This window comes from Vespa velutina, chromosome 1 (assembly GCF_912470025.1).
Source record: "Vespa velutina chromosome 1, iVesVel2.1, whole genome shotgun sequence".
Classification (NCBI taxonomy): Eukaryota; Metazoa; Arthropoda; class Insecta; order Hymenoptera; family Vespidae; genus Vespa; species Vespa velutina.
The window spans coordinates 10963388-10981233 of record NC_062188.1 but is presented as its reverse complement, the minus strand read 5'-3'; the positions used below and the strand labels follow the sequence as shown (position 1 = coordinate 10981233).

The 17846-nt window shown below is 29.3% G+C and overlaps 1 pseudogene; it reads left to right on the top strand.

Annotated features, from left to right (window-relative positions):
• The first annotated feature begins 9827 nt into the window (after positions 1–9827).
• Positions 9828–13995, top strand: LOC124957952 (annotated as a pseudogene).
• Positions 13996–17846: the final 3851 nt, after the last annotated feature.

The following is a 17846-nucleotide window of genomic DNA, read 5'->3' as shown; positions in this document are numbered from 1 at the left end:
AAGATTATTTTAAAAGAAACAATATTTTACCCACATTAATTTCAATAATTTCAATAAGTAAAATTAAATTAAATTAAATAAAAAATGAAAATGCTATCGTGTTTCTATATTTGCAAAATCAATTATTCAGATCATTTTTTTTACATAAAGAATAAAATTTACCTATCAAATATATATTTTATTATATAAATATATCAAACATATATTTTATTATATTTTCCATTATGTACAAATTAAAATATTTTATTTATTTACTCGCATCCTAGTTCTCTTTTTTAATCCTCTCCATTATTAACAAAAATTTATTGCAGAAAACTAATAATAATAACAAACAGAGTCAAGTTACTAATTTATGATTTTATTATTATAATTGTCGATATCGAAAATTGTTTCAAATGTTTGCCAATACATATATGCATAAACAGGACACACACGCGCGCGCACGCAGCAGCAGGCAACACAGAAATATAGAAAACTTTATAGAATAGTAAAATATAGAATAGTAGAATATAAAGAATGATCATTTTTGCATATATTCGATATCAAATGGGATTATATATAATCATACATACATACAAACATAAATATATCTACAAATATGTGTGTGTGTGCACGCGCGCGTGTGTTGCGTATTTAGTAGCCTCTTTAACAATACATTATGAACAATTTGTCATAATAAATCCGTGATTCTCGAGAGACCATTTGTTAACCGTTTGTTAGTAGAGATAGATAGATAGAGATAAATAGACAGATACAGATAGACAGATAGAGATGGATGGATGGATGGATGGATGGATGGAGAGAGAGAGAAATTTGTTCATATTTGATTTCTTTGCTCAAAGAATGATACTTTTTATTTGTCATTATTTTTCTCCTTTTTCGTATAGTATTTCAATACATTTTAGACATTAATTATTATAGATTTTGCGTTATTTAATTATATCAACATTACAATGTTTCATGGAAACATTTCGCGGACCAAACAACAGTAACAAAAATCCTTTTGTTATTACAGTGTAGGTGGCGTCTGTCCTCTATGTTAAGAGCAGTTTTTTAATAATACCTAGCGGAAAATCTAAAATACAACACAAACAAATATGGAGAGAATATTAAGGACATAGGACAACATAATAGGACAATTAGAATGCTGCTATCCGGTAGCGCCTAAGCTGACTCTGAAACTACCGCTGGAGCCAGCAGTATGCGAACCAGTAATGGTGTTGCAAAATCGCAGGATTTGCGTATCGGGATAACCCTGCAATCAAGAAGCAAATATACTCCATCCATAGAATCTACACCAGTTTCGACTGTTTCGACAGTTATTATATCTGAGATCGCATGACCTGAAAACCATAGACAACATATTGCATAATCATCAGATATGAATAAAGACATTATGTGTTGTCACCATAAAGGAACAAAAGCGACAATCTTGGTTATAGAGAAAGACAATACGAATAGTTTAAAGTCCTGTACCCACAACTTGCTTAAAGACAAAGCGGACAGAATGTTGCAGATAGAGTAAGAGCAATCAAAAATAGATTACTTTTGTTCAACATAGAATTGGCAGAAATCGAACAGGGAATAATGGAAGAATTAAGACCACGACATAGACTAAGCCTCGTAAATAGAATGTCACAGAGCCTACAACAAACACCAGAAAACGTGCAAGTCAAGGAAGAGCTCAAGGCCAATCGTTCTTCAACGCGATATTTTGTTCCACACAATCTTTGACAAATTCGATGAAGCTCTAATTGAATTTGAAGGAATTGACCCAACATGTAGACCAAGGATACCTAAAGTCAACATGAACAAAAAGATAATCACCATCATCAAACATCTTAATCACATCATTTCACCTATAGGATCATCATGACTTCAGTCGTATCTACAATATAATTTACTTCTGCTACAGCCGCAACTAGAACAACGGGATTAAATACCACCAAAACACCCAGAATTAATCAACGAAATAACACCAAACTGTCATTGTAGTATCTTAAGCTGTAATACGTATAATACTAATAATAGTATCTGTATTAATAAAGTATGTATTAATCAAGAATAAGTGATCCAAGTTAATCAGTACATATCTTCCAGATAGTGTTTCAAAAAATATCTTACATATACACATACACACACATAGAAACACTTTTTTTCTAAGTAAGCTACGTAGTTTTAATAACATCCGTGTAGCGTTTCGCAAAGGGGGGAGAGAGAGAGGGAGAGTGAGAGAGAGTGAGAGTGAGAGTGAGAGAGAGAGAGAGAGAGAGAGGGAGAGAGAGAGGGAGAGAGAGAGAGAGAAATCTACGTATGATATTTATAATATTATTATTCAAAATAACAAAAAGTAAAAAATGAAAGTAAAGAATAAAAGTTCTATTAAAAATCTGGACTTAATTTTAGTTATTAGATTATTATTGTTATTATTTTTATTATTATTATTACTATTATTATTGTTATTATTATTATTATTGTTGTTATTATTATTATTTCTATGCCTCTTTCCTTCCAGATACTACTTGCTTTCGTCTGCAAGTCGTAAAGGTACTATATGTTCTAAATAAATATTCATTTATTTTACGAATGTTTCAGGAATTTATGAACTATCCTTCATGTATTCAGTATAACTGCTTTCAACATTTCATGTAACAAGTGTTCACATTTCAATTTTTTCAACTCGTCGATTATAGCTTGCTCGATAACTCCTGTACTGGATACAATGATTGAGACAATACTGATGTTATTTAGTCTTTCATGCTGCTTTACCTCGCGCACCAGGTCTACATATTTCGCAATTTTTTCCCCTTATGTTCTGTGCAGGTTTACAAAAAGAGGTAAAGTCGTATCTAAAATCCAGCAATTTCTCGAAGTCTTGTCAACGTATATTATATTTGGCCGATTTGCAAGGATCGTATGATTAGTGCTCATCGTCCATTTCCAGTACAATTTAAAATTGGAAATGACCAGAACTTCACATGTTTCATACTGGTAATAGGGCTTTTTTTCTTCGATGAATTTACATTGTCAATAAAAATTGTCTCAACTTGTCAACTTGGATATAGTGTTATCTGTTTATGCCTTGACCACCTTTGTTTCTTGGTAAGTAAATTCGTTCTACTGCCGCCCTATGATGCTGAAAGCAATATGTAGTCACCATTGTCCTGATGCTTAGTTCAATTCTCTCCAGGTCAATTCAACTCCATTTAATCAAACCGAGGAACAGCATACATGTTGATGACTTTCATGAGATTGCCGCTATTTAGCTTGTTTTTAGATAGTACTTTCATTCTTTCATAAAATCGTGCTTTAATATTTCTGTTCATCTCGCAGTTTGTATTCCATGTATTTGGTATAGACCTAAAGTATTTGTAGCTCTCTTCTTTACTTAGCACCTCTAACAATCCTTCATTAAATGAAAATCCTTCAGTTCGCATGACCTTTTCTCTGAAAATTTCAACTGCCTTGCATTTCTCGAATCCAAAGTTCATGTGGACGTCGTTGCTGAACTTTCTAACATTGTTGATTAGGCTGGCGAGATGTTGTCTGGATCTTGCGAAGAGCTTCAAATCGTCTATATATAATAGGTGGGATATACTAATTTGCTAAATAGTGAATGTAATATCCATCTGACAACTGGTTAAGGATTCTACTAAGTGGAGCTAAATACATACAAAATCAGAGAGGACTAAAAGAGTCTTCCTAAAATATTTCTGTTTTAATGTTAATTTCGTCTGTTTCTGTTGTTCCTACATGTACAGTAGTTTTCCAATGATTCATAACATTTGCAAAGAATGTTAACAGTTTGGCCTCTAGACTATGCACTTTTAACATTTCTAGCAAGTATGAATGTGGGATGGTATCAAATGCTTTTTTGTAATCGATGTAAAATATATTGAAGTTGCGTTAATTATGAATTGAATTATAGTATCAATAATAATCAACTATTTACATTCTCTCGATTTCCTTATACATCCTTTTTGCTCGCTTGGAATGATGTTGCTTAATTCACAGTGCTGTCAAATTCGTCTACTAATTATGGATGTAATTGATTTGTACATGGTAGATAGACAATTGGTCTGTAATTCGCTGGGTTAGCTAAGTCTCCATTTTTTAGAATCAAGAAAGTTCTTCCTTTCACGAAGAATGTAAGAATATTTGCATGTCAAGGATTTTTTGAAATTCCGAACAATGTGTTGATGTGGAGCTACGAACTTCTTCAACAAAAAGTTTTGTATTTCATCTGGCCCAGTGCAGTAAAATTTGTAAAATGTTTTAATGTACTTTTAAGTTCATTAACTTCGCTCGGTGTAGTATCCATTTGAGAATATTCAGAAACTGTGCTTAGCCAAATCGATTCAAGATTATGACTTTTAAGATTGCTCCATACGTTTCTCCAAAATGTCTCAAAATGGACGGCATCGAGTACTTGTTGAATGTTGGGTTGATTAGATTTGATCAAATTAGCGTAAAACTTCTTTTGATTGTTTTTAAAGTTGTTGTTATCACTTTTTCTTTTCTGGCTGACCAAATACCTCTTTAAGTTTGAACTAAATATCTGTAATCTCTGTGTCAGCCTGTTAATCAATATGTCCAGGGCTACGTTTGATTAAGTTACCGTTAACTCGGTCAATTCCTCGATAAGTCGTAGTAGTATTACCTTACTAACTTTTCGGTTTAATTGGCATGACTTCGTTTGTATTGGGTAAAGCTACCAATTTTAGCACGTAATATTGTTTTCTTGATTTCAGGTTGACGTGTTTTCTTTTTTTTTCTGACTTAATCAGGGCTTTACTTATTACTCTTTGTTGATCCACTCAGGACTATATACTCTTGATTCTGCTCTCTGATCTTTATCTTTTCGTTGGTCCACTCAAGACTTGGTCTACAAAGGACCTTCGTCGTTATTCCTCGCTGGGTCTACTTAAGATCGTCCACGATACTCCTATCTTGATCTACTCAAGACTGTCCCTCCATTATTCTTTTTCGATCACGTACACTCTATATCCTTTCTCATCTCTACTCACATTCGTGTATATGCATTCAGTAACTCTTATCGCTCTCTTGTCCTATTTCTTTATTTTGTTGCCTATCTTATGCTGCATTTCTATCTCACTCATTTTACAAAGGATAGATCATGCTCTGCTCAACTATTGATCGATTTATCTCACACACACACAATTAACTAAAGCTGGAACTTCCATCTCTTTGTTCGGCTACCGATAAATTTACTTACTCATGCACGTATATACACAGCTAATTAACTCTAGAACCTTTCATCCCTTATCTAACTAGGGCTTATCTCATACATATACACGTACACAACTGAATAGCCCTAGTCCTTCAATATATAGTATATATATAATATATATACATATATATATTATATATATACTATATACTACCATACAAACGTTAAGTCACGCCTGTCATTTTATTTTGTAGCTTATACTAATTTATTTGTTTCTCTTTTCTTTTTTCTCTTCTTTTTTCTTTCCCAAACGGATTTTTAAAAAAGGATATCTTTTTGTTTTTAATAAACTCTTCTTTAATAAACTCTTATTTTTAATAAACTCTGGCAAAGTATCTGGTACTATTTTTATAATATATGTCATGTGTCTGTGTGTGTGTAAATTTTATAATATTTTCGATATTAACACATGAATGATCAGTTTTTCATTTAAAAATATTTTTTTATACTTACGTAATAATCCATTTGAAAATTTTTAATATAAAACCATATTTTAATTTTTACATGTCCTGTATGCATATTATATGTATTTGTGTTTATGTCAAATTTTTATAAATAAAATAGTACAGAAATAGTTACTTTGATTATACAAAAAATTGATGATAATAAATTTCTTACTTTACTGTTTAGATACAAATATACATTGTTCCAAATAACAATTCGACGAAGTATAAAATGATTCATTTAAAGAAAAAAAGAAAGACATGGATATATAATATATGTATTATACATATATATATATATATATATATATATATATATATATATATATATATATATATATATATATATATATATATATATATATATATATATATAAAGAAAGTATACTTTCTTTAGGTAGATTTGCCCTGCCCTTCCTTTGTCTTTTGTTATCTACAAATTCTTTTGTTACCTACAAATCGAGCCGTTAAGATTTGGGAGAGAAACGGGCAGTAACAAATAGAACACCACGAGAGAAGTAGCACGAGAGTGTAGTGTGAAATTTAACCAATGTAAATAATAAACGTAAATTGTCATTTCTTTGTTAGAGAAACTTATTTTCGTTTATTACCTCGCCTTGCCTATTCGATTTATTATATATGTATATATATATATATATATATATATATATATATAGGTATGTATATAGGTATGTATATATATATATATATATATATATATATATAGGTATGTATATATATATATATATATATATATATATATATATATATATATATATATATATACATACCTACATACATACGTACATACCTCTATGTTCATTTTTATACAACATATTAATATTTACTTCATTAATAAAAATGATAAATGTATCATTTACTACATGTATATAAATAAGTTTAAAATATTTTGAATATATTTGTAGGTTGGAAGGTTCCAAAAGTAGTTAGTCATATGTGTATGCATATAAGATATACCGATCAACAATTGAATGGAACGAAGGAAGGTTCTAGAGCTACTTAAACGTATGTGTGTGTGTGTGTGTATGAAATGTGCTGATGGAGGATTCTAGGTCTAATTAGTCATGTGTGTGTAAGATAAGATTATCGGTAGTCAAGGAGAGCTTGATTTGTCTTTTGTTTATGGAAAGAAAAAAAGAAATTAGTTTAAGGCTGTTCATTAGCCCTGTTTTTTTAACCCTTTCGCTACGAGCGTCGGCTATAAAGACATCCGCGCGACGATCTGTATGTACGAGCGTTGGCTATAGACGGCGTCAGCGTGATACCGCTTAACCATCAGCCGCGCGATATTCTTGTTTTTAGGCATACTGTTCATCGATGTGCATCGATGCTCCGTTTAGTGGCGCTACTTTGACAGCATGGTGGCCTGATCAACGTTGTCATTCCGACGGAGCACACTGCCGTAGCGAAAAGGTTAATAGTTCATACCATCGATGAGAACAGGCGTAATTCTTGACCGATTTTAATGAACAAGGTCTCATTTTAAAGTCGAAGGTTTAAAGGTATCTTTCGAAGAATTTTTGAAAAAGCTTTATTTTCTTTGAAAAAAATCGTGTTGAAAAATAACATTTTTCAAGAATAGCTTATGCACAAATAAAAAGCTTTTTCAAAACTCCGCCGAAAGGGTGCCGTAGATTAAATCTACATATTTAAAATGAGACCTTGTTCATTAAAATTGATCGAAAATTACTTCTGTCCTCCTTGATGGCGCAAATACAGTTTCCGACATTTTTCACAAAGAAAAAGTTTAATACTGTGACGCCCGTCGAAATTTGCAGCAAAAGAGATATAGCTCGTACTTCCACTATTGATTTTTATATCATACTTAAATTGTATATGTTTTATATCCGTGAAGTAACGATTACCTACTTGGTGTACGTTAAATAGCTGATGCTCACATTTTTTGAACATTTCCAACGTAAATAAAAGGGTTTCTCGATACTTGCACGGAAAAGCTACGGTAACTCATTCGATCATTTTAATGAGTTTTGCTCAGATAATTCTATGGTAAAAATAAGGAAATACGTGTCCAATGGCTTATGCCAAGTTTCTAAAATATTGTTAAATTTTGAAAAAATTGTAATTCTTTTGAGATTTTATAGATTAAAAAGATAGTGATTCTATATGTAATCTGTAGTACATTTGCCATCATTTAGATTCGTAATACAGGAAATCATAAATTCTCGAAGTTAAACAATTTCGGTGTTTTTCTTTTATTATAGTGATGTAAACGAAAATAATTAACTAATTTACTCTTTTTTTTATTTTTGATAATTTAGTAAAGTGTTACTATCCAATCTCATATTTATTTCCTCTAGTGATGATTGACGTGAATTTTGTGGTGACCTGTGCCAGAAAAGACACAGCAACAGTATAATTTCGTTCAATGAGAAATACGTATAAAGTATATATTTGTCTATTATTTTTTCAAATTAAGAGTTAGTAAACATATAATATATTATTTTTATTAAAGAAAAAAATATGGGTTCGTTTCCACATTTTCTACGAGATTTTTCTCCCAGCGCTATTTTGCTACAGTTTCCTGTGCAGGAGTTCACATTATATTATTACTATTATTACTATTATAACTATAATAATAATATATAATATAATAATATAGTAATGAGACATTAATAAGAAGAAACATAAGAATATACTTATATAACATACTTATATTATGACACATATGATGACGGTAATTTAGGATAACAAAAAAAGGAAATATATATCATTTTACGTAGTTTGAGCGCGATCCAACAAATCGTATCCTTGATAATTTCGATGCATGGCCGCTCATTGATAGATAACGTCTAATCAAACGCAAAATATGAAGTACGAAACCTTTCTTTTGTTTTCGTTCGCTATCGTTTCTCTTTGTCTTACTACATTATAATCGTTTGCATTTATTTCCATACTATTTCTTATTCTCTGTTTCTTAGTTTTACTATTATAATATAAAATGTATTAAATAATATCTAAATATATATAAATAATATTTACATATATTTTTATTAGTATTATTATATTATATTATATTATTATTATTATTATTATTATTATTATTATTATTATTATTATTATTATTATCACTAGTAGTAGTAATAGTAGTAGTAGTAGTAATAGTCGAAGTAATATAGAATGACTAGTTTAAAGGAGAAATCACGCAAAAAAAAACACTGAAAGTTTTATCTCATAGGTAGTATGGAAATGAAGTTTTAAATTGTATTAAAATAATATATGTATATATTCACTAATTATTTTTAAGAAAATATTCGACAGATTCTTATTTTTTATCGCAGATTTATATACTAATTCTTACACGTGTCAATTACATTATTATCTTGCATGCATTTATCGTGAAACAAATCTGTACCGACGACATATCCAGCACGAATAACTGCAAGATCCACGTGCCATCAAAGAAAAATATAAATATGATAGATTAAAAAGTGTGAGTTCACAATCTACTAAACTACTTACTTATCGAAATCAATTGTTACGTACATATGAATAGTACATAGGAACAGCGTTCTCCGCTTGTATTCGTAGTTTATATTTTGTCCATACTTGTCGCTGAAATCACGCTCTCAGCGAAAGATGAAAACAACCTTTAAGGAGTTAGTGGTCTCGTAAAACAAAATCACCATACAGCCACATCTGATAGTCATGATAGTAAATTTATTAGGTGCTGTTGGATACCTTCAAAGGTATTATAAATTTTAAATTCGATATCATATCTATCAGTACCATTGATGTTATATTTAATACTTTTTTAAAACTGAAACGAAACAATAGTAAATTGAAAAAAGTTCTTTACAGTACGAAGAGATTAATAATAAGTAACCATAAAAATATTATTGAACGATTAACAAGCATAGTAGTAATATATTCGATCACGTCGAACTTTTTATTCGTCTACTTGACTGTTATGTGACCTTAATAGATTTACATTGTTGTGAACATCTTGTTATATTTTTTGCCAACGTAGCATTATCTTGTATACATAATTCTTCCGTTTATAATAATTCAATTGTGAATATTTTTCAAGATAACCTTAAAAATTTGATTATTTATAAATCAATTGTATTTAAAATATTCCAACAACTGGGCACATGATGTGATATATTTTGAAGAAAAAAAATAAGTCCAAACGACGAGGAGTTGTTAAATTAAAATTGGCCTTATGCGCGGAACATAATGCGCAAGTTGCTATTCAGGAACCCAGACATTTATTTCGAGGTTTGTTCCTATAAAAAGTTGAGACTCGAATAATATTGTTGATCTGATCCTGCAGAAGCTTTGATCTTCCAACATAATGGATAACGTAGCCTCTTAACTGAAAACATTGATCTAGCACAATGGATTGAATATGCTAAGATCCATCAAGAACATCTACTTAATTTTATGGTTTTTAATAAATTTATAATCACTTTGTTAAGATCTATGAATAAAGGATTATTTTTTATTAAAACTACTTTGGGATGCGACAAGAAAACTACTGTATTCTTATTTAAATAGTATAAGGAAAATAGGAAGATTAATTTTAGAAGACAAGAACATCATAACATAGCTATCAGCTATTTCAGGGTATATCTTTCTTAAATACAGTATTATAATCTTTTCAAAAGAACAATAATTACAGTAATTTATTTAATTGGATGATATTATCGTCTATTGTCAGTCTCAATATTCCTGAATATTTTGATCTATTTCTTGCAAAGAAGTATTCTTGTTTTTCAGAGGCAGATAGTACGAAATTGGATGTTATTCGAGATTTAGAAAAAACAGTTATACATAATGGTGCCAAATGGTAGGTATATAACTTTTGTGTGTATATACTTGTTCTAATATAACTTATATTAATTATTGGTGATTATATATTGTTATATTGAAAGATTTGAGGACATAGCAAGTAATACCAGTCTGAAGACTAAATCGGACAAACATGTATGCATTCAGATATCAAATTAAAATAATTTAATTAATCGGAACAGATTTCGGAGAAGATAGATTATTACAACAAGCTGTTCGTCAAGTAGGTTATATAAAAAAGGATATCATTATTATTGGAATTTATTTTATGTTGTATATTCGTTTATGTAAAAATTTCATTTTTAGGAAAATTAATTTCCTTTGTACAAACACATTGTATATTATGTATGAAAAGAAAAGAACAAGTGAAATGTGCATGGAAGCTCTGAAATATATCTGTGAGAGATTAAAACATATAGAAGTCGATAGTAGTAATGATTCTGAGTTAATGCTTGGTACAATTTTATTAGAATTCTTTATCAGGTTTCAACAATGTGTTATGTAAGATATAAAAACAATGAATTATTTTAATGATCATTTAATGTATCTTCTTTAAAATAATTAATTGTTTTATAGCCTGGGCCAAATAGTTTATGTCAAAGGACAATTGGAATCTATGAAAATACGAATAGTTTAGAATTGGTGTAACATATTGGTTGAATATTGCAGTATACAAGGCTTTAAAACGAATCGACAGAGCTATTGAATTTGATACATTATAAGCTATTGATAATATTATGCGATATACATGCAGTTGACACATTAATGATTTTTTATCTAATTGGACACAACTGGCATGACCCAATGTTGAAGAATCTTATACATTTGTTACTAAAATTTTAGACATACATTATTAATATCTTCCAATTTTTTTTCTATCATTTTTTATATTCATGATCGTATTAATATGAGTGAGAAAATGATGTTATAGGACATTTGTAAGAGTTTCATTACATATGCAGATAAACTGGCTACGAAAGCAAAGACTACAACAAATTTAGAACAGTTTATTGAAAATAGCGTGTATCTAATGCTCGACGCTGTGCTATTAATAATATTGATTATATTAGAACATTGATTGATCCATTGGTGCAAGTGACTTAGACTTACAATCATTGATGGTTTAGGAGAAAACAAGAAAGGAAAAGAAAATAGGCTGTTCGTTGCAAACAAATTCTTTAGCTGATCGTTGCTAATGCGGCAGAGACTGTGAAAAATAAAATTTATGAATTGTTAGAAGTTGTTGCGCACAAAATGAAACTTAGTATGAGGCTGTAAGTAAAATTCCATCTCATGCTTATAAAAAAATGTATGAAAGGTTTATCTAAAATTTGTATAAAAAATATTTTATCATTGTAGATACTCATAGAACGAGCAAATTTGTTTCATGATAAATTCATGCAAGATAATGTAATTGACACATGTAAGAATTAGTATATAAATCTGCGATAAAAAATAAGAATCTGTCGAATATTTTCTTAAAAATAATTAGTGAATATATACATATATTATTTTAATACAATTTAAAACTTCATTTCCATACTACCTATGAGATAAAACTTTCAGTGTTTTTTTTTGCGTGGTTTCTCCTTTAAGCTAGTCATTCTATATTACTTTGACTATTATTACTACAAGTATTATTATTATTATAATATAATATTATAATATAATAATAATAATAATATTAATAATAATATATGTAAATGTTATTTATATATATCTAGATATTATTTAATACATTTTATATTATAATAGTAAAGACTAAGAAACAGTGTAGAAACAAATGCAAATGATCCTAATATAGTAAGAGAAAGAGAAACGATAGCGGACGAAAACAAAAGAAAGGTTTCGTACTTCATATTTTGCGTTTGTTTGACGTTATCTATCAATGAGCATGCATCGAAATTATCAAGGATACGATTTGTTGGATCGTGCTCAAACTACTTTAATGATATATATTTCCTTTTTTGTTATCCTAAATTACCGTCATCATATGTGTCATAATATAAGTATATTATATAAGTATATTCTTCTGTTTCTTCTTATTACTGTCTTATTACTATATTATTATATTACATATTATTATTATAGTAATAATAGTAGTATTAGTAATAATATAATGTGAACTCCTGCACAGGAAACTGTAGCAGAATAGCGCTGAGAAGAAAATCTCATAGATAATGCGGAAATGAACTCGTGTTTTGATCTTTATTACAAATAATATATAATATATATGTTTACTAATTCTTAATTTTAAAAATATTTATGTAAACATTTCATAGATCGAAATACGCAAAAAACTTATAATAATTTTAATTTAAATTGTCAGTACTTAAAAATTTTGATATCGTAACTGTTGGCTACTTGAAGTGTAAACAAAACAAATTCTTGGTTGCTTGAACTACTTGCTGAGTCAGTTGCCTTTTGCATTTCAAAGAATAAACAATAGAACTTTCTCTTTCTAAACGTGAAAACTTGAAAATTAATACTTTCGCTAATTTTATAATTATTTAAGTAATTTATAACATATTCGGAATACATTAAATTAATATTTAAATAATAGTAAATCTGTTAAATATTAGAAAGCTCGTAATACACAATAAATAGTAAATAATCTTTATTTAAACTTCCAATATTTAAAAATTTTGAACTCGCGATTTTTGAATACTTGGATAATATAAACAAACACGAACTTTTGATTGACTTTGACAGTTTTTGAATCAGTTTCATTCTGAATTTCGGCGAGTAAAGATCGAAACCCTTTCTTTTTTATTACATTTTTAAATAATAATTAATCAAATATTTAATCAATTTTGTTGGTAAAAGAAAAATCTGGATGGAGTCCAGAATAAAAAAAGTCGAATAGAGTCATTACTTTTGAATCAGGAAAGTTGAGTAGAGTCATTGATAAAAGGCAAAGAGACTTGTAGTATCATAGTTCGTGAGTCTTAGAATAAATTAATAAATTTTTAGTAAAGGATTTTTAGGAATTAATATACTAATTCTTGTTTCTCTCTTTATACTCTCGCGATTTTTTTTCAGGCTTGCGTTAGAGTTACGTTAGATTTATCAGTTTTCTTCCACGTTTTAGAATAAGGAACGGTTTTAGTTCTTTGCCATTAACGGTAGTTATCGAATGCTCTATAGTAGTGGTTAGAGCACGAACCAAAGAAGAGGCTATATGTCGAAGAAACCTCACAAATGCTGGCTCAAAAGGGCAACTATTAAACTATTGAGTTATTTTTTAAGTTTCCTTAGAATCTTTCGAAAATGTTTCTTACTCATATTTTAATTTTACCATGTCACTCAAAATGCTCTTATGGTGATGGATATAATGGTGTAGATTTAAGAAACTGAGACGCCATTACATTCCTTCCCGTTCCTACATTGCCATGCGTACGTGAATAGAATTATTTCGTATTTTATGCATTTTTATTATTAAAATTGAGTAATAAATTTTTCGCATTTTTTTTCCAAATTAAATTAAAATTAATGTAATTAATATAATTATATTTTGTTAAAATATAATTTTATTTTAATAAAATTAAGTTTTACGTTAAAGTCAAATCATAATCGTTTTTTCTTTTCTAAAGTTTAATTAAATTCATAATTTTATTTTTATAAAATAAAATTTTATTTTAAAGTCATAACTACAAAATTTATAAGATATGACGATCGTGAGAACCACTGAAACTGCACTGAATAAAAGTGCACATGGAGCTGAAACAAGCACACAAAGATGCGTGCCAAGATCTTCCTTTGCCACGCGTCAGAAAATAATATTTGTTTAGATTAGAATTTTTTTTCTCTTTTAAATTTAAATTAAATTAAATTCATAATTTTATTTTTCATAAATAATCTATATATTATTACGAGCTAACTTAAAAGAGTTCAGAGTGAATTCGGAACTAGAACACCATTTCTAGGAACCTAAAGAATTTAACATATAACAACGGGTTGTTGTCTGTCTTCAAAGGGAACTCGGTTTGAAAGGACGTGACTCGCGAACATTTTGAAATATCTGTATATTTTCTTAAGAGACTTTGTAATGTAAAATTGCTCTTTTTATATTCTCTCACTATTCTTTTCTATTTCCTCTTGCTTCTCTTCTTTTCAGGCTTGATCATCGAAGGAAGAATCATTAGGTAGAATCATCGGGTGGAACTCTTGGGGAAGTCCTCGGCTATGGGCCCTCGGGAGGGATCTTGGGTGAGACTCCTTCTTCCAATATCAAAAAATCAAGTGCGTTTTTGATATTCTGGTTTCGGTTAAGTGAAACGATCTTCAATATCTATTCCTCGATCTGAATTCCATCGTTCTCACGCGCGTATAATTTCCGACTTTCTTTTCTACTCTTTCTCTTCTTCTTTTTCTCTACTAACGTTCTTTTCTACCAATTTCCTTCCTCTTTCTTCACTTCTTTTCAGGTTAGATCATCAAAGGAAGGACCATTGAGTGGGACCTTTGGGAGGGGGTAGCAGTAGTAGTAGCAGCAGTAGCAGTAATAGTAATAGTAGCAGTAAGTAGTAGTAGTAGTATAATAATTACTTTAACAAAATTAGTCAAGAATATTAATAATTGCTGACCACAGAACCTCTTTGAGTTAATTCGGATATTGTGATTACGTGTAAATATTCTATTCAATCTCTAAGTTAAAAAATTTGCAATTTATCAAAGTTAAAATGACAAGGAATTATTATTATCAATCATATGGACTTGAATTTACGCTAGAATGATAATGAACTGTACAGCAGCCGGAAAAATATGTGTACCTCGTTGTTTATTACAGAATGGACAAATCATTCTCATCATGACCGTATATATTACATCGAATAAAACAATTTTATAGATTATTGATTTTATCCATGATTCATCATCTATACCATAGAAGATGCTGCTTTATTTAATCAAAAATTATAATAAAATATCTATGATTCTGACTGAAGATTTCAACATTAATTTTACATCAGTTGAATGTGGCCATTAATTGAATTTCTAAATTCGAAATTCAACTTGTATATGAATAACAATCCAGCAGTGTCAATTAAAAAATATAGGATTGCAATCAAGGCAGTATTCATCAGATATTAAACCATCTGAAATCTGCAATTTTTTTGGAGAATAGCCAGATTAGAATTGTATAGGACTTGACGAAGCTGAACAATGTTGTTCACAAGAAATTGCAGGATAAGTTGCGATGAATGTGTAGGTCCGTTGTCGTGATGCAGCACCAAGTCGGCACTTTTCGGCACAAATCTCGCCGTTTCCTTCTCACTGCGTCATGCAGTCGTTTCAAAACTTCTTTGTAATTCTCTTGTACAGTCAAGTAATGATTTTAATTAATTAAAATTCGAACTCGTTCCACATTTTCAGGAGTTTTAGTCGTTATGGCCTGCCGAAACAAGAGTCATTTTTAACTAATGTATGACCACTTTTAAATCGCTTAGACCACTCTTTAAGCTGTGTATCACTCATGGATTCATCTAGAAATATTACATTGGATAGTTTCCGAACACGAATGGTCGAGTTTTTGGAAAAATTTAATGCACACTTTTTGTTAAATGTTTATGCGTTTAGTCATGCGTGAAATGCGACGCGCACAAAATTCAACGTTTACTCATTGTCGATTGAAGACTCAAAGGATCATGCTGCCTGTCAGGGACACTCATAAATGTCCCCCTAATGATGAATAGCTACTTTAAACAATAGCACACTTAAGTTAGAGCACAAGATCGAATAATCAGATTTCGTATGTGCAAAGAAATATTGAATAAAGAAATATAAAAGAAATATAAAAATAATATACGTAAATATACATTGCAAATATAAATAGGGATATTTTTATGAAAAAATGAATATACAACTAAATTGATTCTACGAGTTCTTTAAGCACATGGTGATTACACATCTATTTTTTTTTCAAGAGAAATGCCAAGAATAACGTCTACGCTAATAATAAGTCCGGGTATAATTCTTGACCGATTTTGATGAACAAGATCTTATTCTAAAAATGAAAATTTAAACGAGTGTATAACTTTCACAAATTTTTGAGAAAGCTTTTTATGCCTAAACTATTTTCGAAAGTCACCATTTTGGGACGTAATTTTTTTCAAAGAAGATAAAGCTTTTTCAAGTAGTTTAATATTATAGAATTGAACTATCACGTTGGAATTGTTTTATCCACCGTGAATAATCGTATTAATAACGTTGTGAACTTTATAATAGATTAGTCAGGTATATATTGACGATCTGTTTTTTCACGAATTGTCTGTAATGTTATGTATAACAAAGATGATATGCTAAGATAAATTTGATAAATTTTCTTCTTTCATTTTTATCGTTTACAATTGTGATAATTATCAGAAAGTGAAAATTATAACAATTACAAAAATAAATATTATGATTTATAACATTTTTTCTTAATTTGAAAATAATCACTAATTCTTATTTTGTACAAAGATAATTAGATATGAGGAGTTACGATTATGAAAATTATATTTTTAATTAATTTAAAAACTGCACCAAAATTTTGTTTATCACTAGAAAGAACGAACTGCACAGTGGAAGGTTACTTGTAGTCCTCTAGAACCTGATAGTAGGACGTGATCAAATTTAAATTGAGTAAAAAAATATAGATTAGATCGATCAATAATTAGCATTTTTTCGGTTAAATTATAAAGACGAAGCGATTAAGCGAACAATGAGATAAGAGAGGATAGTCATAAAGCAGAAAATCCATCGTAATTACATGAGCAATATTTGAATTATCTTCAGTAAATTCAAGTAAACAAGAAATTAAAGTTGTCCGATAAGATGAAAAATCAAATGATTGTTATATTATATTAATTCCTACAATTTCTAAAACTAAAAAAAGTGAAAAAATATTCGAAGCTTATTTTCTTGCGCAAACGTTACGAAAAGTGCGTATAATTGATTTTCCAAAATAGCAACGTTGTATTAGAATATATTATATTTATCTTTCACTGTTAATAATAAAATATTATCCTTCATTCTTTTTTTTAATTGATATTATGCCAAACATAATAATAAATTATTATAGCAGTATAATGATTTAAAATTCAATTAAAGTGGATCAATTATTAACAGAATTTATTTTTCTCTCAAATGGCCGTAGATTACTATCGGCAAACACCCATTACATTATGGAAATATTATATTAATAATATTATATAAATGTAACATCGATTAGATGTCATTGTGGGATTAGATTTTTACACGGAAGCTTGTGGAATCTCTCTGTATTATATTACAATCATGGTTAATTGTGTAGTGATTGAAGTTTTCGATTTGGCGCCGGT